The 26,502-nt window shown below is 38.6% G+C and overlaps 1 long non-coding RNA gene across 1 annotated transcript in view; it reads left to right on the top strand.

The window, feature by feature from the left end:
* LOC112428850 (uncharacterized) overlaps window positions 1–15,886 on the top strand; it is a 119,041-nt gene extending 103,155 nt beyond the window's left edge. The window contains exons 3-5 of the long non-coding RNA XR_011608746.1: window positions 13,555–13,559; window positions 13,842–13,959; window positions 15,632–15,886. This is a non-coding gene — a long non-coding RNA (uncharacterized lncRNA). The remainder of the gene's footprint in view (window positions 1–13,554; window positions 13,560–13,841; window positions 13,960–15,631) is intronic.
* The last annotated feature ends 10,616 nt before the right edge of the window (window positions 15,887–26,502 follow it).

The following is a 26,502-nucleotide window of genomic DNA, read 5'->3' as shown; positions in this document are numbered from 1 at the left end:
GTTCTGGAGACTGGGATGTCCAAGGGCATGGCACTGGCATCTGCTCAGGCATCTGGTGAGGGCCTTATTACTGTGTCATCCTATGAAGGAAAGTGCAAAGACAAGGGAGCATGGGAGACAGAGAGAAAAAAAGGATGAACTCCTTAGATAACTAACCTACTACTGCAATAACAGCTTTAATCCACTCTTGTCCTATGACTTAATCACCTCTTAGAGGTCTCATCTATTAATGTCACCACACTGGCAATCAAATTTCAATATAAATTTTGGAGGGGACATTTTAAACCAAAGCAAGTTCCAAACTCACCTACATATGACACCTAAAACATGAATGGTGAAAATAGGGGAAGGGGATTGGTTTTTAATGTCACAGGAGACTTCCCAGAATATTCAGATTGAAGGGGTTCACTGACTGTTAAGCAAGATGAATTTAAAATCAGAAATATAAAATATTCTCATTATAATGCATCTAGGATCAAGGCATGTTCATAAAATCTTCTGGACAGGAAAAACAAGCCATATGTAAAGGAATAAGGATCAGATTAATGTCAGATTTCTTATAAACAATTGGATATTACAGGAAAATGAAGCAATGTTCTCTCAAAGTTCTGAGCCAACATATCAATCAGGTGTGAGAACAAAATAAATTTTTTTTTCTGACAGTCAAGGGAGGGTAATGTTTACCTTTTAATCATGATTTTTAAGGAAGTTAATTGAAGATATAGTGAAGCAACAGGAGGAAAGAAAAAAAAATGGGAGACATGAGGTTCCGAGGATCATGGCTCCAACACAGGACAGCAGAAAAGGGGAACTGCAAAATGACTGCTACAAAACAGACTCAAAGAGAAAACATGTAGGAGGACAAAAGACAAAAAAAAACATGAAAGAGATGTCCAAAAAATGAAATGTGTTGGAGAAAGTTGTTATGCAAATAACACACAAATTAAAAGCATAATTGGAAAAATACAATCTAACCGATTCTATTTAACCTCGCTGGAAAAGGACATTTTACTTGGAGTAGTGTAGGGGTCTGCTTTGAATAATGCTGGACCCACAGGAAAGGAAATATTATGTTAGCACAAAACTTGAGCCGATGGTGAACAATTTTTGCAAATTCAACTTGTAATATGTACAGAGCAGGAAAGTATTATTTATTGTTGAGGGACACAATATGAATGTTCACAATCTTGATAACGCAAAAGACAAAATGCACGTGACAGAAAGAGGAAGTGAACGAAGACTGGGTAGAGGAGATGGAAAAGCTAGCTAAAATTCCTCAGAGAAGAAAGTTGAGATACTAATTAAAATAGATGGGAAAAGAAATACAAGTATATTATTTAAAGTCACAAAGGTAAACAACAAAATATTTTAAAATAACAGCATTACCATCAAACTTTGGAATGAGTTAGTGGTAAGGATGGAGAAGTAGAAGTGCACTGGCATGTATAAAGCTGAATTCAAAAAGAAATTAAGTCTAAATTGTTAAAGAGTTAGGACAGCAGTCCAGTGGGAGAGTCCAGTGCAGACTGGGTTAAAAATATTTTCCCCCTGGAGTAAGACCAGTGTTGGTGAGAGTGACTGTTGCTTTTCTCCCTGTCAACTCTTCAGCACTACTTGATTTGACACCATATCCGTGTGTTCTTTTGTTCAAAATTAAAATTAAAATGTAATGTCCATTTGCTATGGGTGCTGCCCCCTATCCCCCAGCGTTCATTCTCTGCTTCTTTTCAGTAATAATAACCGATTTTCAACCCTCTGCACACAGTTCCTAAGCTTTGGAAGAAGGAAGTTCAGCCGCAGATCCCAAACTGTCTGCTTAATGCTTAGAGAAGGATGGAGCACATGCCCCAGGTGAAACCTACACGACACGTGTCAGAGAACTTTGGCCAGGATGTCTGGGGAAAAAGTTTCCTCTTTCTTCTCTGGGAGCTCTCTGGAGAGGGTTGTTTTAAAGCTGGATGTGAACAGCGACTCGTGCAGCCCCAGAAGCCCCTGACAGCTGCGTTGGAATCATAAGGTCTCAAAATGAAGGTGACATTGCAGGAATCAGGGAAGAGAGAAGGAAAAAAGATTTAAAGCCTCTCCTAAGGTGGGCCCTACCACCTGAATATTTAAGTTACTTGGGCCATGAAATTGTATTTTTAAAGTGCACGTCAGGTTTGTTGTTACTAATAACCAAAAGATTTCTGAAAGATGGAAAAAAAGAAGAAGAAGAAAAAAGAAATAGAGAATGTTTATGAAACAAACAAGCTAAAATATTTCAAAGAATTTTATAGGTTAGAAAACAGTATCACGGATTTCCCTTTAGTCTTCACAGCATTCTCATGAGAAAGGAAATTGTTATCCAAGTGTTATGAAAGAGAAAACTGAACAGAATGGTCAGGTGACATACTGAAGTCCCTTTGGTTATAAATGACCAGTACTTTTGACTAAGAACCATGCTCTTACCAGAAGACCACATTGCAGGTATAGACAAATGGACAGTGGAATAGAATAGAGAGCCCAGAAATAAATCCATGCATATGTGGAACTTTAACAAGGGCAGAGGTGGTCTGGCATTTCAGTGGAGAAAAGAGGGATTATTCAATAAAAGGAGCTGGAAAAATTGGTTGTCCACTTGGAAAAAAAATGAATTTGGATCCCACCCTTACACCATACCCATAAATCAACTCCAGATGGATTAGGGACTTAAATGTCAAAAGCAAATTTTAAACACTTAGTAGAAAAATATAGGTGGATATCTTCCCAATCTTGGGGTAGGGAAGGATTTCTTAAACAGGAGCAAAAAGTACAAACCATAAAAGAAAAAGATTTATGATTTTTGACTATTAAAATTAAGAAATTCTGTTCATCAGAAGAATTCTTAAAGAAGATGAAAAAGCAAGCTACAATCTGAGAAAAATTCATTTGGAACATATAATTGAGAAAGGTTTAGTATCAAGCATATGTAAAGACTCATAAAATAATAAGGAAAGGCCAAACCACTCGAATGACCAAAAAAAAAAAAAAATTAACAATAAACACTTTACAGAGGAGAAACAGAAGGAGAAACATATACAGCTAAAAACATATGGAAGGATCTTGAGTCTTATAGCAACATTGAGCAAATCAATATATAGAATAACAAATCAGTATCATTATCAAAGAGATAATAGATATCTCTTTACACTCTATTTATTGGCAATAATTAAGAATTTAAACTACAGCAAAATTGAAAAGTATATGGATCAACCAGATTCCTTATATAGTGCTGGTATAAATTGGTTAACCACTTGACATTATCTTTTAAAGTTTAATATTCACACACCCTATGACCCAACAATTTTCTACATGTATATACTAAAGGAAATTATTACATTTGTGCACCCAGATAAACACATAAAAGTGTTCATAAAAGTAGTGTTTACAATAACAAGAGCAGATAGCAAATGACTATCCACAGGGAAACAAATTGTAGTATATCTGGAAAAACTTATTGCAATGAAAATAAATGAACTACAGGTATATGTGATAATATGATGCTTAGTGATAGCAGGTTCTCAGATGATCACAGCATGATAGTCTTTATAAGCAATAACAGTTTTGAGCAAACATATATTTGCTAAAATTATCATTTTAAAAATGCAAGAAAATAATATAAACACAAAATTCCGCATGTCAGGGTTATGCAGAGGGGTAGTGGGATAGGGAGGATTGTATAGATAGGTGCAAACATTGCTCATGTTCAAATTCTTGGGTTGGGTAGTTGACTTTTATCACTAACAAAATAATAAGCCAGGGAATACAATAGGTAAATGAAAAAATAAAAGAGTCATGATTAGACTAGTGATGATAGTATATCATAAATCAAGTCTTCTCATCTTTAAGACGGAATTAGTTAGAGTACTTAGCCCCCTAGCGTTGTTATGAAGGTTGAAAATCTTGGAATAATGCCTGGTACATAGTCAGTTTTATATTAGTATTTGTGAAAGATGAAAGAGAGAGAGAGAGAGAGAGAGAGACGGGGGCGGGGGGAAGAAGTAAAAGAAGGAAGAAATCAAGGAAGGAAAGAAAGAAATAATTATGAATAATCAAATTATGTGCACTTGAAGTCCATTATTAAAGCATTAGCCCAATGCAAATAGGTGTCAAAGAGTGCATATTGGAGTGGGCTTAATCAAGGAAAATTCCTGAGAGTGGTAAAGGTTTGAAATAATTGTTTTTAAATGTAAAAAGTATTGCTAAAACATAAACACACCACTGGATTGGTTTACTAGTTAACAGGTTAACGTTCCAGCTTCTATTTTCAGAGTGGAACTTAGTTGCCACGATAATAGGAGGTGACATTTGTTTGATTTTCCTCCCTCGAGTTGTGGAAGAATCCTATAAACTCCTCTATAAATAACCAAGTAGAGGCCGAAAGGTTTCCTGTAACTTACAGTCTAGAGCCAGTAACCTCTGATGGCAGTCTGAGTGGCGGTTGAATCAGCAGGGTGGCAGCAATCATGGGGGAATTCCGCCTCCTCCAAGGAGGCTTGACTGAGCATGAATGGCTTATAGTTTGTTTCCCTCAGTCCTCAGTAGTAGTCCATTAGCCAATAAACATGAAACATTCCACTGGGTACCTTATAGTCCTTGAGCCAGTGAATACAGCTCAGCCCCTCTGGCCAAGGAAAACACTGTCCAGTTGTTACAGGAGAACATACAGAGGACATATTATTTTAACTGAGCAACACATTCCAACTCCCAGCTAGGACCAGTGGACAAGACCACAAACCCTTCGTCTGAGCAAAGTGCAGACTTTAATAAATTCGAATGCTTAGCGAAATACATAGTAACTTGTCTGTCTTATTCTGTTTAAGGTAGAATGGCCAGGCAAATATGTGTGTTGGGGGCATGAATTAAATTGGTAATAGGGTTTAGGCCACTTACAGAAATGAGTAATTTCTGTAAATAGGTAGGCACTTTGAACTTCTTTGCTGTATCGGCCCCAAAGCTACCAATTACCTTTCATTTATCTTCCAGCTTCAGTTCCTTTCTCCCTATTATCAAAGTGTTTCTTGGCTTCCTGTGGGGTTGGCACAAAAGGATTGAGTGTCAGAGTGGATGTTTCTTTGGGTATGTTATTATTTATATTATACCCCAATTCCACAGATTATAAAGACTGTCCGTTGCTTATAAAAACAAAACAAGGCCGGGCATGGTGGCTCACGCCTGTAATCACAACACTTTGGGAGGCCTAGGCAGGCAGAGTTTGAGACCAGCCTGACCAACACGGAGAAACCCCGTCTCTACTAAAAATACAAAATTAGCTGGGCGTGGTGGCACATGCCTGTAATCCCAGCTATTCGGGAGGCTGAGGCAGGAGAATTGCTTGAACCAGGGAGGCAGAGGTTGTGGTGAGCCGAGATTATGTCATTGCACTCCAGCCTGGGCAACAAGAGCGAAACTCCATCTGAACAAATAATTAAAAACAAAATAAACAAAAAAACAAAACAAAAAACTATCTTAAATCTATATCCTACCATAAATAAAGTTCCAAGTAATAAAAAACACCAAAATAATTTATTTTCACCGTTTTTCTCTTGTAACTACAGTCTACTTGTTTATTTTTTCCCCCCATTTGAATAAACTTACATTAGGAGCACCAAGAAAAACACAAAGAATAATCTAGTTTCTTTTTGGTCAGACTATGAGAACTGACAATGCTTGGTCAAGTTCAAGGACTTCCACACTCACCAGTTCCATTTGATCCAGGAATGCTCTTTCTTTTCTCTGTCCTTTCCAGCAAACCAATTTTGTGGAAAGATCAACTAATAGTTACAAATGGAAACTTGTTATTAAAAAAAAAAATTACAGTATAGGAACAGGTCTTCCCAAGAATCAAAAATAAAGTAGAACATGAGTCAGAGATAAAGTCATTTCAAATGTATGTACAAAACTGAAAATCCTTGCTTTATTTTTTATTCACAGGATTTTTTCCTTCCTTTTTAGGTTGTGGTCTAGAAAGCATATTGTGATTTGTACAAGAAACACATTCTCATTTGGACCTTTAACAAATTCAACTGTTTTGTGTTCCGTATGAGTAAATTTTAGGTTGTCCGTCATTGAAATCCAGTTTAAAAAAAAATAATGGGAGTCGATAATCCAGACAACATTTTCTACCGTATTTGTTGACTCCAGTTGTTGGAAAGTAAAATTCTGGAGGGAGGGCTGGGATATCTCCAGGGGCTTAGTTTAGCATCATCAAAGCCTCTCCTGCTCCCTTTTGCATGTTACAGTATCTGCTTTACCAATCAGTGGGAAATTTATCATGTAGGATTTAAAGGAGATATTTATGGCGTCCGTAAGCACAATGACTCTGACTGGTAAGACGTCAGCTATTCCCTTTAGGAGATAAAAGGCCACAGCTGGTGAGATAATAGAACAGGAACTGTTTCAGTATTTCAAAACAGAAGACCTTGTTGAAGAAGAGAGATTTTATATGGTATTTGCTTTAATTTTTTTCGTTCTATGATGAACAGGTGTGGGAATCAATTCAAGAAAGCGGCTTAGTTGCTTGTGGGACAAGGGAGGGAGGTAAATACTTTTGATGGTTGGGGAAAAACTGAGATTTTCAAACTTAAAACCAAACATATAGTCTAAGCCTTTTCTACCTGTGTACACAAAGGAAAGAGGAAACTAAGTCAAGGTAAAACAGGCAGTTGTTGTTTGGATTATTCATTAAGTTATGAAATCCTCCTGGCTACACAAAATAGAAAGCCACAGCTATGTGACAAGTGTTTGGTGTGAACATGCAAATGTAGTTTTAAATTCATTATACCTAAGGGAACAAGGTATGTGGGTAAGGGGTTTCTACTATTTCTAGAGCTTACACAGCAGGTCCTTGAATAATGCCATTTAAGTTCAATGTCATTTCCTTAAAGTGTCGATGAGAAAAAAAAAAAAAAGGATTCCTAGCTGAAGTCATTGTGTGTGTGGACTTTGCATGTCCTCCCCATGTCTGGTTGCCTCCCAAAACCCACAGCTGTGTCTGTCAGATGAATCAGTGTGTCTCACTGGTCCCAGTGTGAGTGAGTGTTGCTGTGTATGAGTGTGCCCTGCAATGAGAATGGTGGCCTGTCTGGGGCTGGTTCCAGCATGGTACCCCTGAGCTACCAGAATTGGCTCTGGCCGCTTGAGCTCCTGAACTTGAATAAGTGGGTAAATTATTATCTTACTTGTTTTTGTCAACCTTTCTTAAATGTGTGTGTAGCCCACATTCCTTTCAAAGTTATTTTGATGTTTATTTCAGTATTAGAAGTGTTTGGGTCTTTCTTTAGAAGTTTGGTTATTTTGTGTGTGTGTGTGACCAGAAATATGCCGTAGCAATTTAACTCTTGTTTAGATCGGTTAGCCTATGGTAAAGCTATTTTTGTTATGTGTGATTTCACTTAAAGTCCCAGTTTCCAAGAACCTATCGTCAAAGATAAGTAAGGACTTACTGTACTTCTGGGCACACAGTGGGCTAAGCATCTTATATTATCAACTAGAAGATGAGATGAAATACAATATATTGCTAAAATGATCTTGAAAAAGTTATCACATTATAATAAATTATAAGAATTATTAAAATGACTTAGGACATATTAAAACACTGTAAAAAGTAAAGCTTAGTAGATGCATTAGAGGTTATGATTGCCATTGCTAACATTATTATTATTAAAATCCTTCAGTGCTGGGCACCATTTATTTCTACCCTTATAACCCCATGGACCTGTACTGTATCTTATAAGAAAAGCCACAATAAATATTTGATAAATTGCTGAATAAAAGGTAGGTTGACTTCTTAAAGTACCTGCAAAATACCTCATCCACAAGAGAAAAAGGCAAGATAATAACCTTGCTTCATGAATAAAGTATCAATCATTTAGGTGTTAAATTTTCCATTTGTTCATTTTTTTTTTTCCCAGCAGAAACTCTTGGAGAAATTGCATAGCATTATTTTAAACAATTCCCCTCAGGGGCCTATTAAGTAGGCTTTTCTGCAGACTGGATAGATGTCTTTTACAGCTGGTCGGTGTTTAGTTCTCAATTCTTGACCAACGAAAGAAAATGACTGGGATGTAGGATATCTGACCTATAGATTGCTCATTCTCTGCATGAGTCAGTCTTTGAAGTCTGAAGATAAAAATCACCATTAATCACAAAACTTTCTTATAGTCATAAGGTCAGATATCCCCGGGCCCTTCCAAAATTACCACGTGGACTGGCATAGGGAGAGATCGGCTCAGCTGTGGTCGCTTTTATGACACAGAGCTCCTTCTCTCTGGTTGATGATATTGAATGAGCAGGAAGGAAGAAAAGAAATAAAAGTCAGCTAACCATGGTTGAGTCAATCCAGCCCATGGCATTCAAAGGCTGGAGGGCCACCTGACGCTCCAGAGGCTGCTGGAAATGCAGGGCTGTTTCATCCTGGGGTGTGTTTCCGTTAGAAGAAATACTGACTTGAATGAAACAAAGAGTCCGTCCCTTGCTTTATTGGACAATGAAAGTTCCCATCATACTGATCAAAGATTGAGGATTTGGGACATGTGGGAATGCATTAATATCTCACCTGTGGCTGAGGCAGGTGTGTGTTTCCAAATGCTAATTTCTTTTCCTGCAAAGCCGAGTGTGTAAGAAGAACTAAGGGAAAAGGAAACTTTTTTTTTTTCCTGTGAAAATCTGGATCCAATTCGATCTAATTCAGTTTCAAAAACATTTATTTACTTTGTATCCTTTAAGTAAATAGAATATTATCCTGAAAACACAAAGGACATAGAAACTGAAGCGAGATAGGAAGTTAAACGGAAAGGAAGGAAGGGAAGAGGGAGAAAAAAACAGAGAGACAGGGAGGAAGGAAAGATTGCTGAGTGACCTTTTGTGTTGTGCTGTTTAATAGACACATTATTGCTTTCAGTCCTCAAAGCAGTCTTGGGAGAATGGTGTTGTTTAATCATTTGCCAGATGAGGAAACTTAAACTCAGGGAGGTTGCTACTTGCCCAAGGAGGTAAATATTGTTAATTCAATTTTGTGTTTTGATGTCTGAATTATTTTCTGTATTTTTGCTCTCATTTTGATTCTTCGCAGTGGGGATGGGACAGGAAACCTCTTGTAATTGGAACAGAAAATACTAGATGATCATTTTCCCCTCTTTCCAGACTCCCTTGAAGCTATGGAAAGGCTCTGATAACCATAGGCATCTTCCCCAGATTTTTCCTCAAAAGTTCCTGAGATGGAATGAGTGGAGAGTATGCTTGTGCTCTCTGGCAGTGTCTCTCTCTCTCTCTCTCTCTCTCTCTCTCTCTCTCTCTCTCTCTCTCTCTCTCTCTCTCCTCTGTAAGAACAGATGACTCCAATGATACTTAGTGGTGGCTGCAGGGTTTTCCTTACGAAAGTGTTTCTGAGTCTTAATTTTGCATTATTTCTAGAAGCTGGGTCTTATGCTTTTGTTTTCTCACCCTTCTAATACTCTATTAGCTATTCAAAATCTTTTTCAAAAACATTTCGTTGTAGACTATTTACCACATGCAAAAATATAGAAAATAGCATAATAAGCCTCCATATACCAATTTCCTTCTTAAACAATTATCAACGCACGGACAACCCTTACCTGGATTATTTCAAACAAATCTCAGGCCTCATATTCTTTCATCTGTAAAATGTTAATTCTTTATCTCTAAAATGGAAATATTCTTTTACAAATGAGCACAGTATCATTATCCTACCTAATTATAGTTTAATGTTAAATCTCTATTCAGATGTCTCTGATTATCTTATAATTTTGATACATTTATATATCTTCAATCAGCATCAAAATAAGTTCCATACACTAAAATTGGTTGATATATCATTTAAATTTCTTTTAATGTATAGATTCAATTTTCCTCCTACTCTTTTGTTTTTTAACCACATTGTTTTCCTGTAGAATTTCCCACTGTCAGGATTTGCTAATTGGATCCTTGTGGTTTCACGTATCATGCTTTTCTATCCCATGTGTTTTCTGCAAATTATTAGTTGGATTTAGAGGCTCCATCACGTTCACCTTGGATTCATTTGGCAAGCCAGCTTCATAAATGGTGCTGTGAGCCTCTATTAGGGCATATAAAATGTCTAATTGGCTCCCTTTTTGTGAAGCCAGCAGTGATTGATGATCATTATTTAGATACACTATATAATTAGGAGTAGCAAAAAGGTGATATTGTATTCTATCATACTCTTTAAATTTGTTACCTGGAATCCTTCCATAAAGAGAAAATTCTCATACATTACTTGGTTGACTTGAAGTATTGGTCATATAGAAAAGTCAGAATAAATGCTTAATCTTTTTTCTTTATTTACCAGTTTTCAAAATAGTTAAATAACTCGCTGGCCAAAAGTAGCCACTTGTTGTTATTTCTATAGCCATTATTAACTAAGAAATTTAAATATATTTGATGTCTTTCAATCTATTGCCATTATCTTTACTGATATTTAAATTGACCCATCTCTGGCCAGTAAGAGGCTCCTCAGGATGGCTCCTGAGTCCTTTCTACACACTTTCAATGGTCTTTGATGTTATCTTTTCTCTGTGGTACATGAAGATCCGGGCTCATTTTGTACATTTCCTTCCCAGACCTGAGGCCAGTCATTTCTTAGTGGTATTTAGGGAATACACATTGATCCTGGGTTGACCTTTGCTTTTAGACATTTTTCAGTGGGCAGAGGTAGTAAATATGTTTTTCTTAAAAAGATGAAATTATGAGGTCATACTAATATTTCAAAATCAAATTTAAGACTATAGAATTTTTGCTTAATCTAATCTATGTTACAATGTTTTTTTCTTTTTGTAGGCTGAAAATAAGGAATTCCCAATGGATGAATCTTAGAATAACACTTCCAATAGCACTCCCAATAATATGATTACTGAAAGGAGAGAGAGAGTGCGTGTGTGTGTATTTGAATTTCTTAGTATCATTAGGGAAAAACCCACTGAGTATATATATATATGTGTATATATGTGTGTTTGTATGTATGTGTATGTGTGTGTGTGTGTGTGTGTGTGTATATATATATATATATATAGAGAGAGAGACAGTCAGTTTTGTCTTCTTAAGACAATTAAAATAGTTTCTCTGTATATGGTTATGCCATAAAGCAATATCTAGTTGGGTTTACTTCTTTTAGTTTGCTTTTGTCCTTTAGGGATTCCTTTTTTCAAACTTAATTTTGTTATATAATCATGAAAAATATTTGATGATTCCACAAAAGCCACAAGGCCATAAGTTATAATATATATGCTTTTGCAACAGCAAGGTTGCTGTGCCAACAGTATATATCCACAATGCCAGATCCTGCTATTTCTTCTTTCATACTAATTCCATTAGGCTGAACAAGCACTTATGAAATAGCCACTGTTTAGTGTGGCCCAATCCTAGGAGTGTCCATAGTATTCTAACTATTTTGATATATCTAATATTGTGGTTAAAAGATAAGGACTGTGTGTTGCACATTTCCTTGAAAAGAACTGTTCACAAAGCAAAATATAAACAGGTGCTATGGAAGTTTCATTTGTTTGGGAGAGTAGGAATGTAAGGGAGTATTCTAGGCTGCTGAGGTTGGATAACATATGGAAGAGGCAGGATTTGAACTGGAGTGATTCATGAGGAGGTGTTGAACACGGACACACTGGTTATGAAAAGAGGAGGGCAACTCTGGTCCTCAAAAAACTTGTAATCTAGTGGGGAGGTTACCAAGAGTTCCATGTTATCTGTGCTCTAATAGAGGTATATGGAAGGGATAAAGGAGGTTTGCAAGAAGGGGACTTCAGTAAACCCAACAGAAGTCAGAAAAGTACCTATGGAGCAGCGAGGCCCAATCTGAGTCTTGCAGGAGTATGAGTTTGTTGGGTGGGTGTGCCGGATGGACTGGGGATAGGTGGAATGGAGTGTAGAGCAAGGCAAGCATAGGAAATAGTTCAGAAATGAGTTTGAAGGTAAAATAGAGTTTGAGTGAGTCTGAGAGCAAAGGGAAATAAAGTTGAAGGAACATGCAGGATGAAAGGTCTTATATATCGGGTAGGCAAGAAAGAGCATGAAAAAGATTTAATAGGGTTATCAAGTGCTTAGCTTTCTGTCTAAAGAAATAAAAATTGTAAAATATAAACGAACCATTGACATACTAAAGTCCTTTGTCATTATAATTTCATTTTTGATGGATGGATATATTATCAACAGTGGCCTAGAACACTCCCCAGTTTAGTTTTTTCTCCTCTGAACTATTTAGTGATCTGGAAACAAAACTTGAGCAAATGCCATAGAAAGTATCCTTGTGATCGTTTGCTGTTGTGAAGCATCTTTCTGTAATATGAATAATTTCACCCTCTATCTGTTTGAAGATAAAACATTTAAATGCAAAGTCAGAAATGTGTTTATAATTGTTGTGTGGGAATCCCCAAGAAACTTCCCAAATAGGTGCTGATGATAACCTGGCAACACTATGTGGCTAGTTTTCCTGTTTACTACAGAACAATGGAGAGTCATAGGCTTCTCTTAGTCCTTCTTGTTATTTGCATGTTCAATAAGAGGAATAAAACATGTGCAGGTACTTTGCATGAGGAACTAAATGCAAAATATTTTATAGACCTTTTAAATGGACAAAGGTCGTGGATTCCATCCCTTCCCCAAAACCCTACCTTAAGAAATACAATGAAAAGAGTTCCCTCTGTTAGCTTGAATGACAGCCTGGGAATTCCCAACAGATACCTAACCCTAGGCATGGGCTCCCTCTGGGTGTCTACTATAGACGTATTACCACCAAAGTCTCAAATCTCCAGATGAGGACTGAACATAGTGCTAATGATATCTAAATAGTTTTCGTCATTGTATTTGATAGGAAGTAAAGGGTAATTAAATTCTTTGATGGGTCTGTGCCTCTTGCTATAAGAGGGGTCTTTTTTTCCTCACTAAAATTAAAAGAGATAGGGCCAGGCATGGTGGCTCACATCTGTAATCCCAGCACTTTGGGAGGCCAAGGCGGTTGGATCACTTGAGGTCAGGAGTTCGAGACCAGCATGGCCAACATGGTGAAACTCCATCCCTACTAAAAATACAAAAATTAGCCAGCCGTGGTGGTGGGCACCTATAATCCCAGCTACTCGGGAGACTGAGGCAGCATAATCACTTGAACCCAGGAGGTGTAGGTTGCAGTGAGCTGAGATTGCACCACTGCACTCCAGCCTGGATGACAGACTGAGACTCCTTCTCAAAAAATAAAATAAAATAAGATAAGATAAAAAAAAATAAAATAAAACAGAGTGTCTTTGGGACCAGGGAGAGAAGGGACTTAATTGTTGCATGGCCTAAAAATAATAGAATAAAAGATTGTACCAATGAGGGCAAGATAAAATATATATTTAATATCTACTGAAACATTTCCCTGAACTCCAGTTTGGGAGAGGTACCTGGTGACACAGATCTATGTAAGATCCCTTCTATTGCAATTTAATATGGAAATATAGGGAGGGAGAGGAAGGATCAGAGTCAGGAAAACCAGGAATGGGTCTATTGCAAGAGTTCAGGTAAGAGAGGAGGTCCTTAGCTGGGATACTGGCTTTGAGATGAAGAAGACGTGGAATATTTGAGAGCCATTTAGGAGGGATGGAGTGGGGTAGGAGCAGAGAAGGAAAACAAGATGTCCTAGTTATTAATGCTTTACAGGTGGGATGATGGGCAGAACATGGAAAGATGGTGTGAGAATGGGAGAGCCCCACAGGCTGATGGTGGCATTCCTGCTCCTGCTCTGAGCTCACCCAGCCCTGTGGCACTCCGACTTCTACTAACTGCTGGGGTCAGACTTCCAGTCTTTTCCAGAGAGAAGTACTGAGCAGCTTAAAGTATTTGAATGGGAGGAGGAGAAGCAAACTACAGCTACTTCAGAGGATGACACTAAACACCTAGTCCACTCTGTATACACTAGAGGTAAGAGAGGTGGTTCACAGAACTTCACATGTGCCCCAAGTTTTCTCCTGGCCTTCTTGGTTAATTCTGTATTGTCTAATATATCAAGAAAAAGTAGTGTAACAGAGTTCCCAATCTCAGACTAAACCCTTGGATTTATTTTTTTGAAACACTGAAGCAAAGAACCTGGAAAAATTGTTATTTAGAAGTTGCAAGCTGTTGTTTTGACTCCCTAGAAGTTCTTTCATTTTTCAGGGCCAACTGTTCTCTTATGGAGGAGAGCCACCAGAATGGGATCTTTAGTAACACAAATGCAGAACAAGTATTAATTCAGTGCTCTTCATAATAATAAAATTCACTGCCCACGTGAGTGCACATGTTTATTATGAAATGGTAACATGCTTAGCCTTGTGGTGGATGAGGAACCCCAAATCCGTGACTTAAGGATACAGAATTCTAGCTCTGCTCTGGCTACGCCTCTTCCCATGGGGCAATGACTCTCTAGGCCAAGTCAGAGCACACGCTCCTTCCCCCTTCAAGACTAAGCTCCAGGCAGGCAGATTTATCTTTTAGGTACAATAGGTGGAGTGCCAAGGGTCCTTATTACTGTTAAGGGCCACAAAAATGTTAAAATTTCTTCTAAAATCAGAAAAAGAAAATGAACTTTTAGGTTGAAAACATATCTGGCATCATATTAATATATTTATTTCTATACCAGCACAGTTGTAAGACATAACTTGTGATTTATTTTATGGAAAAGGGGGCCCACAAATACAAAGGCACCTAGAGTTCATTAAAGACACAAAGTGGCTATCCCTCTAGGGAGCTAGAACCCAAGACTTTTATGTCCAAGTGACCAAAGCCTACTTCTGGGCCTGCGAGGGCCTTTTCCCCAGGTGTCTTCTTTTAAGAGCAGACAGCACACAGGTATGAGTACCCCAAAGCACACCAGTGACTATGGCTGATCTTGTACAGTCTGTGACTGGAGTGTGGGTGTATGGGCTAGTGTGTTCCTGTGTCTATGTGTGAGGCTTCTTGTAATAGGAGATGGCATTAGGGGCGGAATGAAAAGGAGTGTAGACAAGGATTGGGGCTAGTTCTCTTCACAATATTGCATTCTGGTACAGACTGTATAGACAGCTTTACTTGAACAAACTGTGAGAACAGACATTGCAAATGCTTTCAATGAATGTGGGATGTGTCACTGATCTTTCACTATTATTATTATTATTATTATTATTATTATTATTGAGACAGAATCTCACTCTGTCACCCAGGCTGGAGTGCAATGGTGTGGTCTCGGCTCACTGCAACCTCTACCTCCCAGGTTCAAGCGATTCTCCTGCCTCAGCCTCCTGAGTAGTTGGGACTACAGGCAAGCTCCACCACACCCAGCTATTTTTTTTTTTTGTATTTTTAGTAGAGATGGGGTTTCACTATGTTGGCCAGGCTGGTCTCAAACTCCTCATCTCGTGATCCACCCGCCTCAGCCTCCCAAAGTGCTGGGATTACAGGCGTGAGCACCCAGCCTGATCTTTTGCACCCAGTGATCAGATGCACCCAGCCTGATCTTTCACTATTATTAACATTAAGAAGATAACATTGTACACTAAGCCCATCAAAGAGACACAAGTTAAGTGCAGGCTAATAACAATTTTCTATAAATAATTTAATGTTGATTTTTATCTAACAGCTGTTGTTAATTTTCTTGTGGAGAAGGAACTGTCTTTAGAAAAATATCTCAAAAAGCCACTGAAGTAGAAAGTTCATCACGCTGAAGATGGAATGTGAGAAGATAGAAAGTTCTGGGTCCTTAGTGGCATCACTGAGTCACTGGACCACTCTTGGAACCACCCTATGTCTTAGTTTTTAAATCTCTTTACGGTCTAAGACGCTTTTAGTGGAAGTATTTATCTCTGGCATCCAATAAGACCTTGCAGGATTTGCAGTTTTATCTATGTGTTTATTTTGTTTATTGTCTGCTCCACCCTACTTGATTGTGATCACCATGACATCAATGACTATGCATCTTTTGTTCACCCAGGATCATCCAGTACCTACCATGCAGAGTGTGCTGCATACATGCTCACTTGGTATCTATTGTAGCAAAGAGTGAAAGAGACAAGGAATAAATGCTTTCTCCCATGATGAGGGGACATGGGGTCTAGACAAGCTGGACCATTATCCCAGGCCTAGCACTCTGCTTTGTTATTTTTTCCAGTACAGCATCACATTCAGTTACAACAGAGTGAAATCTCCTAAGAACATGGCTGATTGTTTCATGATTGCAAAAAGGTCTCACTAATCCTCCCCTCTCCTGTAAGACTCTTTCAATCTCCTTTTAGATGGCACCTCTTCTTGTCAGTCAACACATGGATCCATTATAGAAATGTCTGGGCTAGCCAAGTTAATCCTTAACTAAACTGGAGTGGTGCTGATCATTCAGCCTTAAAAATTGAAAAATCACAGCACTGCTGAAGGAAAAGGCATTTTTCAGGTAGAGAGGCATAAGTCTTGGGCCAGGAAGCTTCAGTAAGAAGGCAATAATTTCACAGAAATGTATTCACTTGGGGAATCCAACAGCTGTTCTTGCACCGAAGAAATTCAGAGGAGAGCTCTTTGCTTCCTTGCTCATTTCAATGGTTAGGAATCAGGCCTTGCCCCAGAATGTTCAGGTTGATGCTTACTGTTTAAGCCTTAAGTTAATCCAGTGAAGCTCCAGGCCTTTTACGGGATTCACAAGAATAAATAGCATTTAAATAAACATTCTCAAAGGTCAAGTCTTTGACTCAAATCTGAGGGTTAAAAAGAATTGTTCACTCTAATAATTCTGCTAGTTCCCCAACTTCACACAAACCATTTATTTCAGAATGTAAACCTTGAATAATATTTTCTTACCTGTAGTTTTGTGGTCATTTAGAAAACACAGCAATACTCTATTTTAATTGGAATTAAGTGACAAAAATAAGCCACTTCATGAGTTTTCTAGATAATGGTAAAATGTAAGAACAAAAAGCCACTTCTTTCTCCGAATAGTATTTTACAGTGACTTTTTTTTTTCCTTTTTACTGCATTTTAGAATTCTACTGGAGGCATTTCTCAGAAACTTTCTCTTACTTGTTAATGAATCATCCCCTTTGAGAATCAGAAGGTGATTGCAGGAGCCCAGGTGTGAGTAACTGATTTAAGGTGGACCTTGCTCCCCTTTGAGAATCAGCAGGTGATTTCAGGAGTCCAGGTGTGAGTAACTGATTTAAGGTAAACCTTGTGGGTAAACCAATGTTTACCCAGTGCATTCATTCGACAAACATTTGATGAGCACCAAATTAGAGTTCAATTGCAGATAACAAAAACCAGTTGACCTAATTTCATCAGAAAGCTACTTAATAGAGGTAATTAGGTGCTTACAAAATAGAAGGGCTGGAAGCCCAGGATCCAGGCTGACACCCAGGTAGCTAGACCCTGGAAACTGCAGAACAGCCAAGTGTGTTCATGACTGTGCTTGTTTGTCAGCAGGAGCATGGCCCTGCCTCGTGATACTGTGTTTTTCAGCTCTCACCTGGGTGAATCTGCTTGGAGAAGTTGGTTCAAGATGTGGCTTGACTCTCAGGGAGTCTGTGTAACTACGCTTAATATTGTTAGATTTCTGGCCTCCAGCACACAGGATGGTTTTCTGGAAGAAGGATTTAATGTAGTTAAGTATGCCAACATGGAATATGTGATGTACATTTCTACCCTGCTTGGGATACAAAGTAAATAAAAGCCAGTTTCTGTCCTTAAGGAGTGTATGGTTTAGTAAGAAGACAGACTCCTGGACAAAGATGTATACTTCAGTGATGCCAGCCCAGGATTGGAGGCAGGTATTAAGAAGACCTCTGATAGTGATATTTTGCATCTGGTGCAGGACAGTTCCCCAGATGGCCTTGGACCAAACCAGTCCTCCCACTTTCTCACTTGCAGTTCTTAAGAATAACTAGAATGTGCTGGGAATGCAACATCCTGAGATAAGGCCTAGGCTCTGTTCCAGTCCCCACTGGAAACAGGATGTCCTTCAACACATTAATCCAGCAGGTCATGTTATCCCTGGAGAAGAAAACCCAGAGACAGCTACTTTCCAGGGTCCTGCATCTGGGGTGCAAGTGAAGCACACACAGATGAGATTCCACCGGCCCTGGGCAGCTTTCCTGAGCCTTGAGAAACCAGCTCACCATGAATCCAAGGTGTCGGCTGTTCCTTGCCACCCCTTCATGGAACTTGTTGTATGTGTGAGTATTTTCTCTTACAGGAGCAAGTAGTGAAAGTGCAGCCCAAGATGCAGTGGGCTGAAGTAACCAGTGCATAGTGAGCCTGCTTCTCACTGGGATTTGATTAATCATTTGAAAATGCATTATTCTAAGTACTTAACTTTGAAAGGGAAAATATTCTACTATGAATGTGGACTCCCTGAAACAGCAGATGAAGGGAAGGCTGAAAGTGATGACCCCTTTAATTCCTGCTTTCCTAAGGAGACCCTCTGATCCTGTGTGGTCCCTCCATTTCCCCTTCAGGAGGCTGAATGCCATCGTGTCCACTTATTTAGACAAAGGAGATGGGTGGGTTGCTGGGTTGTGGTTAGTCATCAGGCCACTGGCAGAGTAGACTGGCACACGGAAATCCTGAAGCTGAATTCACTGTTACCCTTTGAGTCACTGTTACCCTCCCACCCCAGACCTCCTCCTACCCTCAGTCTGAACCTGGATCCTATTCAAAGATGTTTTCCCCTCTCTTTCCACTTACCTTCTGAATTCATTTTGGAGTAATGTACCAAGATCCTTTGAATCCTCCAGGAATGTTGAACTCAGTGAAAAGTGATGTGGTTAAGAAAGCAAATAATATGCTGAAAGATGTTCATTGGAAGTGGCTATGGACATCAAAGAGATTGATGAATCTGCATTTCAAAAAGTCAGCAGGGGGTAACATTTCAGCTTACCTCATATTTCTCCTGCTTCTAAATTGGCTATTTACTGCCCATGAAGTTTCTTCCTTCCCATCAGGGCAGAATACTAATATAGTTAGCCCCAGGAAAGAGATGTCTGGAAATGGTATTGTCTTCTTAAATCAAAGCAGCTGAAAGAAATTTGTCTCTTTTATTAATAATGATATATAGTTGCTATCAATGAGCATCTACTGTATTTCAGGCATTGTACTTAAACACTCTACATGCATTATGCTATTTAATCCTTAATCGTATTGCTGAGCTCGATAATATAATTGACCCTATTGTGCAGTTTGGGGAAAGGAGGGTAGAGAGGTTAGGAAAATCCCCCCACTTGGCAACTGCTGGAGCAAGGATTTGAACTCTGTTGACTATATTGGGCACTATATGATGTTTCCTCATTGCCTTTAAACAACACTAGGTTAGGTTAGGGTAGCAGAGGATGTATATAATAACACGCATTGTTTACTGAGAGTAATTTTCCAGAACGAGCAAGAAACGAGAAATACTTCAATAATCTTCTGAAGATTAATACTTCAATAATCTTCTGAAGAACTTCCATGGACAGTTATGGATTGCTAAGAAATTGGCAATAAAGGTAAAGGCCATGGAAGAAGCAGAAATTAGCTGCATAGGCCAGGCACTGTGCCATGTCAGTGGCAGAGCCACACTGTCACCTTCATCAGAGCCCAAGGTCTGAAGACACTGTAAAGAAGATCTGGCCAGCAAATCCCCTCAACAAGGGGTCGTCCAGACCCTGCTTCTACATCGTCAGCAGCAGGGCATGCTCCAGCTCAGCAGACAGCCACTTTTGTTTTCAAGTAACTCTCTAATTGCAAAAAAGGTACTTTGTATTCATCCAAATCGGTGTCAGGGTAGCATTCACAAGTATTTGTTATTAGTCGTGTCCTCTGACAACATGTAGAATAAATCCAACTCCTTTCCCATATGATAGTTCGTTGGATATTCAAAGTCCTTCCACACACCCCCAGCTGGTTTCTTAACCATCCTTCATACTGTGTGGATTTGAACCATTCTCCACTGTAGTCTTTCTCCTTTAGGCATATTATAGTGCCAGTTCCTTTTTGCGAAAAGTACTTTGTTAGGTGAAGTATACAAAATTAAATAAGGCATATTTAGTGTCTTTAAGTATCTCTTAAAGACAATTGTGCAAGATTGACTATTGTCAAAAGCCCCCTTAGAAACTCTTCCTAGGTCCTCCTGGGCATGGGTGGGTCATGCCTGTAATCCCCACACTTTGGGAGACCAAGGCAGGAGGATTGTTTGAGGCTAGGAGTTGGAGACCGGCCTGGGCAACATAGTGAGACCCCATCTCTACCAATAAATTAATAAAAAATTAAATTAAAAAACTACACCTAGATATAGACCATTAGAAGAGTTCAGAGTGGAACTATGATGTCCCTACTTTGGACAGTATACCTCCTTTAAGGAGACCTAAGTTTACATTAGCATTTTGAGTTGTATTGAGTCAACTAAGCCTGTAAGTGTTTTTCACACTGACAGCTGCTAAGCCACAAACCAAAGGGCAATCACTACAGAGACATGGAATAGGAAAGAATGAGGGTTTTCAAAGCTTTCTCTCCCATTTAGTGCTTTGTGTTAGCACTACCTATTCATTCATTAATTTACTTACTTGCTCATCCCACAAACATTTACTGAATACTTAAGTCTGTCTAATTATGCATAACATACTTGGGTGGGCTGAATGTGAAAAAAAATATCAGACATTACTTCCTGCCTTTAAGAGACCTATAATTTAGCTAGGGAGGGAAAAAGAAAAATAACTGCAAAACAAAGTAAGCTCTCAAAGCATCACATAATGGAAAAAACACAGAATTGAATCTGGAACCTGGCTTCTAGAAAAGATTTTTTTTTTTTTAAGCTAGGATCTTGCCTATCACCCAGGTTGGAGTGCAAGATTCATCACTCTCTGTAGCTTTGACATCCTGGGCTTAAGGCAGTTCTCCCACCTCAGCCTCTGGAGTAGCTAAGACTATAGGCACACACCATCATATCCAGCTAATTTTTGTATTCTTGGTAAAGATGAGGTTTTACCATGTTGCCCAGGCTAGTCTCATACTCCTTGGCTGAAGTGATCTGCCTAACTTGACCTCCCAAAGTGCTCGGATTTCAGGTGTGAGCCACTGTGTCTGACCTAGACAAGAGCGTTGTCTAAAGGTAATCACATTAACTCTGTAGATCTGAGTTATCTCATTTAAATAATGAGACACTTGGACTTTTGGGGTTCTTTCTATTTCTGAGGATCTATGCTTCGAAGTACAAGATAACTGTATACTTCTTCAGCGCAGGGATCATACTTCATGTACAACTGAATTTCCCATTAAATTTGTTACAGTTTTAACTCATCACTCAATACATATTTATTGAATGGTCTAATAAATTCAGATTAAATTGGCTTCCACTTGGGATGCAAAATGGCACCCTAGGGCAATAGGAAAATAGGCCCTGAAATTTATTCCTTCCTTCCTTCTTTTCTTTTCTTTTCTTTTCTTTTCTTATCTTTTCTTTTCTTTTCTTTTCTTTTCTTTTCTTTTCTTTTCTTTTCTTTTCTTCTTTTCTTTTCTTTTCTTTCTTTTCTCAGGGTCTCACTCTGTCACCCAGGCTGGACTGCAGTGGTGCCATCATAGCTCACCACATCCTCAGCTTTCTGGGTTCAAACATCCTCTCACCTCAGCCCCCCAAATAGTGGAATCAAAGGTGTGTGCCACTATGCCTAGCTAATTTTTAAATTTTTTGTAGAGACAGGGTCTTACTTAGTTGCCCAAGCTACTCTTGAACTCCTGTCCTCTAGGAATCCTCCTGCCTCAGCCTCCCAAAGAGCTGGGACTACAGGCATGAGCCACTGCGCCCTGCTGAAATTCTCACCCCAACGATCACTGGGTGATATCATGATGTGATGGTCCAAGGAGAGATATATGCAGTCTTGATGCTCAAGTACAGAGATGACTCATGTATTCTCACACGTGCCATAATTAGTGGGTGAGATCCAAAGTACGAGCTGGCTACATACTGCCTCCTATTCCTCCTCGAGTTTCCTGCTCTCTCCTTTAATTCCAGCTCTGAAAGCCTGTTTTGCTTTATTCTCTTACCAAGGAGTTTGGTGACACAAAATAAAAAGTTTGATGGACAATCTGGAAGTGTCTCACTAAGCAACACAAAAAATACTTACATTCTCACAAAGGTGAGGTAGGCATAATTGTCAGCAAATCTGGTCTGGATAAGGCCAGATTTCTGAGTGTGAAAACACACACACACATATGCACATGCACGCATGCGCACACACACACAGATGCGCACACAATTTTTACACACTCACCTGCCATACTAGTCTGTACCCAGCTAAGGATCCATGCATAAGAAGGAAGGCTATGATAAAAGTATGGGCAGAATTTTGGAAGAGAAATGAAAATGTACTGCCAAGAGAAAAGGAAGAACATGCCAGGTGAAGAGAAAGAAAAAAGGCACATGCTGTTTGAAAGATGTGTTTGAAAAAAATTACTTGTGTGTGGAAGGAGGATGATGATTGTTTGAATATTAAGCTGTTGAATTCTAATTCGATATAAGAGAGAGCCACTACAGGATTGTAAGCTACTGTAGTTATTTGTGCCCATTTCCAACGTCCTTATTAAATTGTAAGCTCCTTAAGGTCAGGGGCTGGGTTTTGTAGATTGCACTGAAAAAAATACAGGAAGTAGGAGGACTGGCAAAGAACCAGTCTCATTAATTTTGGTGGTGATGAAAGGGCACTTTTCTACAACACTTTAACTGATGAGCTACGTGGTTGCTGAGAATGAAGTCTGTTACAAGTGTTAAAGTAGCTACTTAACATTTACAAACTTTTGGTTTTGAGAATAAATTAGACTTTGGGAGTCATGTTTCCCTGGCAAAACTCGACTCCCACCAGAATCCATGTGAGAGACTGAGAAATAAAAGCTCATGAAACTTTGGAAACACTTATGCAAATGGAATTTTGATGAGATAACTGTAAGTAGATCAGGAACACATGGATTAAATCTTCCACTGAATACCCACTGCTTGGGGGAGGAAAGGTCCAGCATTGTTGACATCATGGAGTTTGGGTTTTGCTGAACTCCCTATCTTTGGAAAATCAGTTTGACTGTCATCAGATGTATGCAGCTGTGGGTTTTTCTCAGATCTGCTTTATGGTTTTATGGCTTTCACAGTGAAGCCAAAAGTCTTCCAACAGTCATGGCAAGATGAAGGCCTGGAAATCTTTGAAAGCATGTTCCCAGGCAGACCCATCATGGTCATAGATTTTTATAGTTGGTACCTGCCTAAGGGCCAAAGTTACAAGAAAAACTAATTTGGGAGTTTGTGTTTAGAGATTGCTCTGTGTCACAAACTTTGCTGTGATCTCTTAAATGGAAAACTTGGCCATTTCTGGTTTTCCTACAAATTTAAACTACAATTCAAATGGAAAACAAAACTCTCAGAAATTTCTGATCTCATGAACACAAGAAACTATTGTAATGCTGTTTTTCATCTCGGAGGAGAAACGATCACGGAAAAGAATGAAGCAGAGCTTGGAGATTGATGAGGTTCTTCTCCAGTCATGCCTTTCTAACACTGGCAGGTTAACAATGACAATCAGAGTCACTGTCATACTTTTGTAGAGAGGTTGGAGGTGAAGCAAAGGCCGGGCAACTTCTAACTTTCATATTTTTAAATTGCAGAGCAACTTCAGTGAAGATAGTACATTTCACATTTAAGAAAGCAATGTTCAATTTGCACACAAAGGATGGCTGCATATATAATATACATTTCTATAAAGTGTGAGAATATAAAATTCAAAAGCTCACACACAAAGCAACCTGATATTTTCAAAAGCAGTAACCCATAAATTCTTATTTATGTTCTCTCTAGACCTATTCATTTTTTCCATGTTTCAAATATGACTGAACCTGACATATATAAAGTAAGAAAGTCTTTTTTATTTGAGTTCCACATTTTTACTCTTTAATAAATGGATGCAAAAGTTGCTACATACCATGTGGAAGGCAGTTTTGACCACATTGATGAAGACTTTTTATTAATAGGATGAAGAATGTCTAGAAAGTCCATAAGACCACAGGGGAAATCTTAAAACTTGTGGATGCTTAACACTTATTTGCATAAAGCTGATACTTATTTTTTAATATGATGCATATTATTATAATATGCGGCTAGGAAGTAGTAGAGTGAAGTGATCTGATTTGCAGTTTTGTTCCTTACTAGCCATATTGCCTTTGGGCAAGATAAGCAGCATCTTTCTTCATTTGTGAAATAAGGATATAAAAGTACCTACCTGGGCTGGCGCGGTGGCTCACGCCTGTAATCCCAACACTTTGAAGGCCAAGGAGGGCAGATCACCTGAGGTCAGGAGTTCGAGACCAGCCTGGCCAATGTGGCGAAACCCCGTCTCTACTGAAAATATAAAATTTAGCTGGGTGTGGTGGCTCGCACCTATGGTCCCAGCTACTCAAGAGGCTGAGGCACTTGAATTGCTTGAACCTGGGAGGCAGAGGTTGCAGTGAGTTGAGATCATGCCACTGCATTGCAGCCTGGGTGACAGAGTGAGACTCTGTCTCAAGAAAAAAAAAAAACTACCTACCTGGGTTGCTGTGGTAATTATGTGAGATGTAAAATATGTTGGAGTCTTAGAAACATGCCTCAGCTAATAAATGTTGGCCCTTACTGCCTCTAATATCAATAATCCTGCTGCTGCCACTGTGGCAATGGTGACAGCTAGTACTTTGAAAACACCTACCACAAAAGCAAAATCTCAGTCATACAATTTTTTTTCCCTATGAAACTTCTCTAATATAAATAGTACATTTCTGAGGAACAGAATTGAAAGCCAATAGCACTGAGAAGACAAAGTGAGAAGAACTTAAAAAAAAAAAAAAAACCCTAATGACATGAACTGTTAGATGGCAGGATCCTTTTCTAATTTTCCTTTAGGACGGATTCACCAGCTAGTTTGGTCAGAAGCTTAGATGCATATGAACGGTCATCTTAGGTTTCACCTTTTGTCTCAGCTTCTCTGCAAACAAGCCCAAATTACCTATAGCCCAAACCAAACACACACACACTCATTTATAAGACTCAGTTGTCAGTTATGTTAAGTTCATTTTCCCATGCTGAGCCCTGAAAGCTTCTTGTGAAGCTTCTACTGTGTGGATCTTACACCTGCACAGAACTAGAAAAACAATTTTTAGCTGGTTCTTTAGAACAATGGTAAGGAGAAAAAACTCTTCAACAACGGAAGCAGATCTCAAGAGCTACAGAACTTTCCCGAAATGGTAAACATGTTACTTGTCTGAGTTAAAAACTTTTTTTTTTCTCTGTTTAGGCTACCTGAATTTAGGCAATCCATCATATAGCTCAAGCGTAATGACACACTTAGACAGAATATGGTATCTTTGTATGGTATGACCAAAATGGTAGCAGAATTAACTATAGGATAATAAATGCATTAGATCACTAAAAGTACAAATTTCATGAGCCACTTTGAATGCAGCATTCCCTATGGCCAGGTCCTATACTAAATTCTTTACATGTACTTTCTCCCTGAAGCTTAAAAACAACTCAGTGAGGTTGGTGCTACTATTATTGTCCCCATTCTACAAGTGAGGCAATTAAGGATTAACAAATTTGGGTGGCTTAAGTCTATTAAGGGAGCTGGATGTTATACTAACAATCACACAGAAAAATATATGATTTTAAACTGTATTAACTTTATAGTTAGAGCCAGTAGAGGATAGAAGTAAAGAATCAGGATCTGACACCTTACTGCTTATATTTTGAATCAAAGCTCTGCCACTAAATAGCTGTGAACTTGGGCAAATCACTAAGCCTGTGCCTCATCTGTAACATGGAATACTGATGGTGCTATGGTCTGAATGTTTACGTCTGTCCCAAATTCATATGTTGAAATCCTCATTAGCAAGGTGATGGTATTAGAGGTAGGGCCTTGAGAGGTGATTCAGTCATGAAAGTGGAGTCCTTATAAATGGGAGGCCTGAAAGGAGCCCCTTGCCCCTTGCACCATGTGAACACATTGAGAAAATGCCCTTTATGAACCAGTAGACAAGCCCTCACCAGAGTCTATCAGTGCCTTTGTCTTGGACTTCCCAGCCATCAGAACAACCAGAAATAAATTTCTGTTGTTGATAAACTACCCAGTCTATGACATTTTGTTATTGTAGTTTGAATAGATTAAGACAAATAGTAACAGTTACTGTGTGGATTAAGTTAGTTAATATATTTTGAGTGCTTATAAAAATACCCATAACAAGTCCTCAATACATGTTAGCTATATTTTTTTATTCTCTTATATATAAGAAAAAACAGGGATAGAAAGGTCAAAGTAACATATATTATAAATAATATATCATATACAGTAAATTATATACTATAGTGTATAGTGATATATAATGTACACTGTATTTATAATACATAATAAAGAATGGTATATACTTTATAAGAGATTGCCTTGGATGAGATTTATTTGTCTTCTACTTAAAAGTTTATGAAACCTCTAAGGA

The sequence above is a fragment of the Macaca nemestrina genome, chromosome 1 (genome assembly GCF_043159975.1).
Source record: "Macaca nemestrina isolate mMacNem1 chromosome 1, mMacNem.hap1, whole genome shotgun sequence".
NCBI lineage: Eukaryota > Metazoa > Chordata > Mammalia > Primates > Cercopithecidae > Macaca > Macaca nemestrina.
The sequence above is the reverse complement of the archived record's forward strand: the minus strand, read 5'-3'. Positions and strand labels throughout refer to the sequence as shown.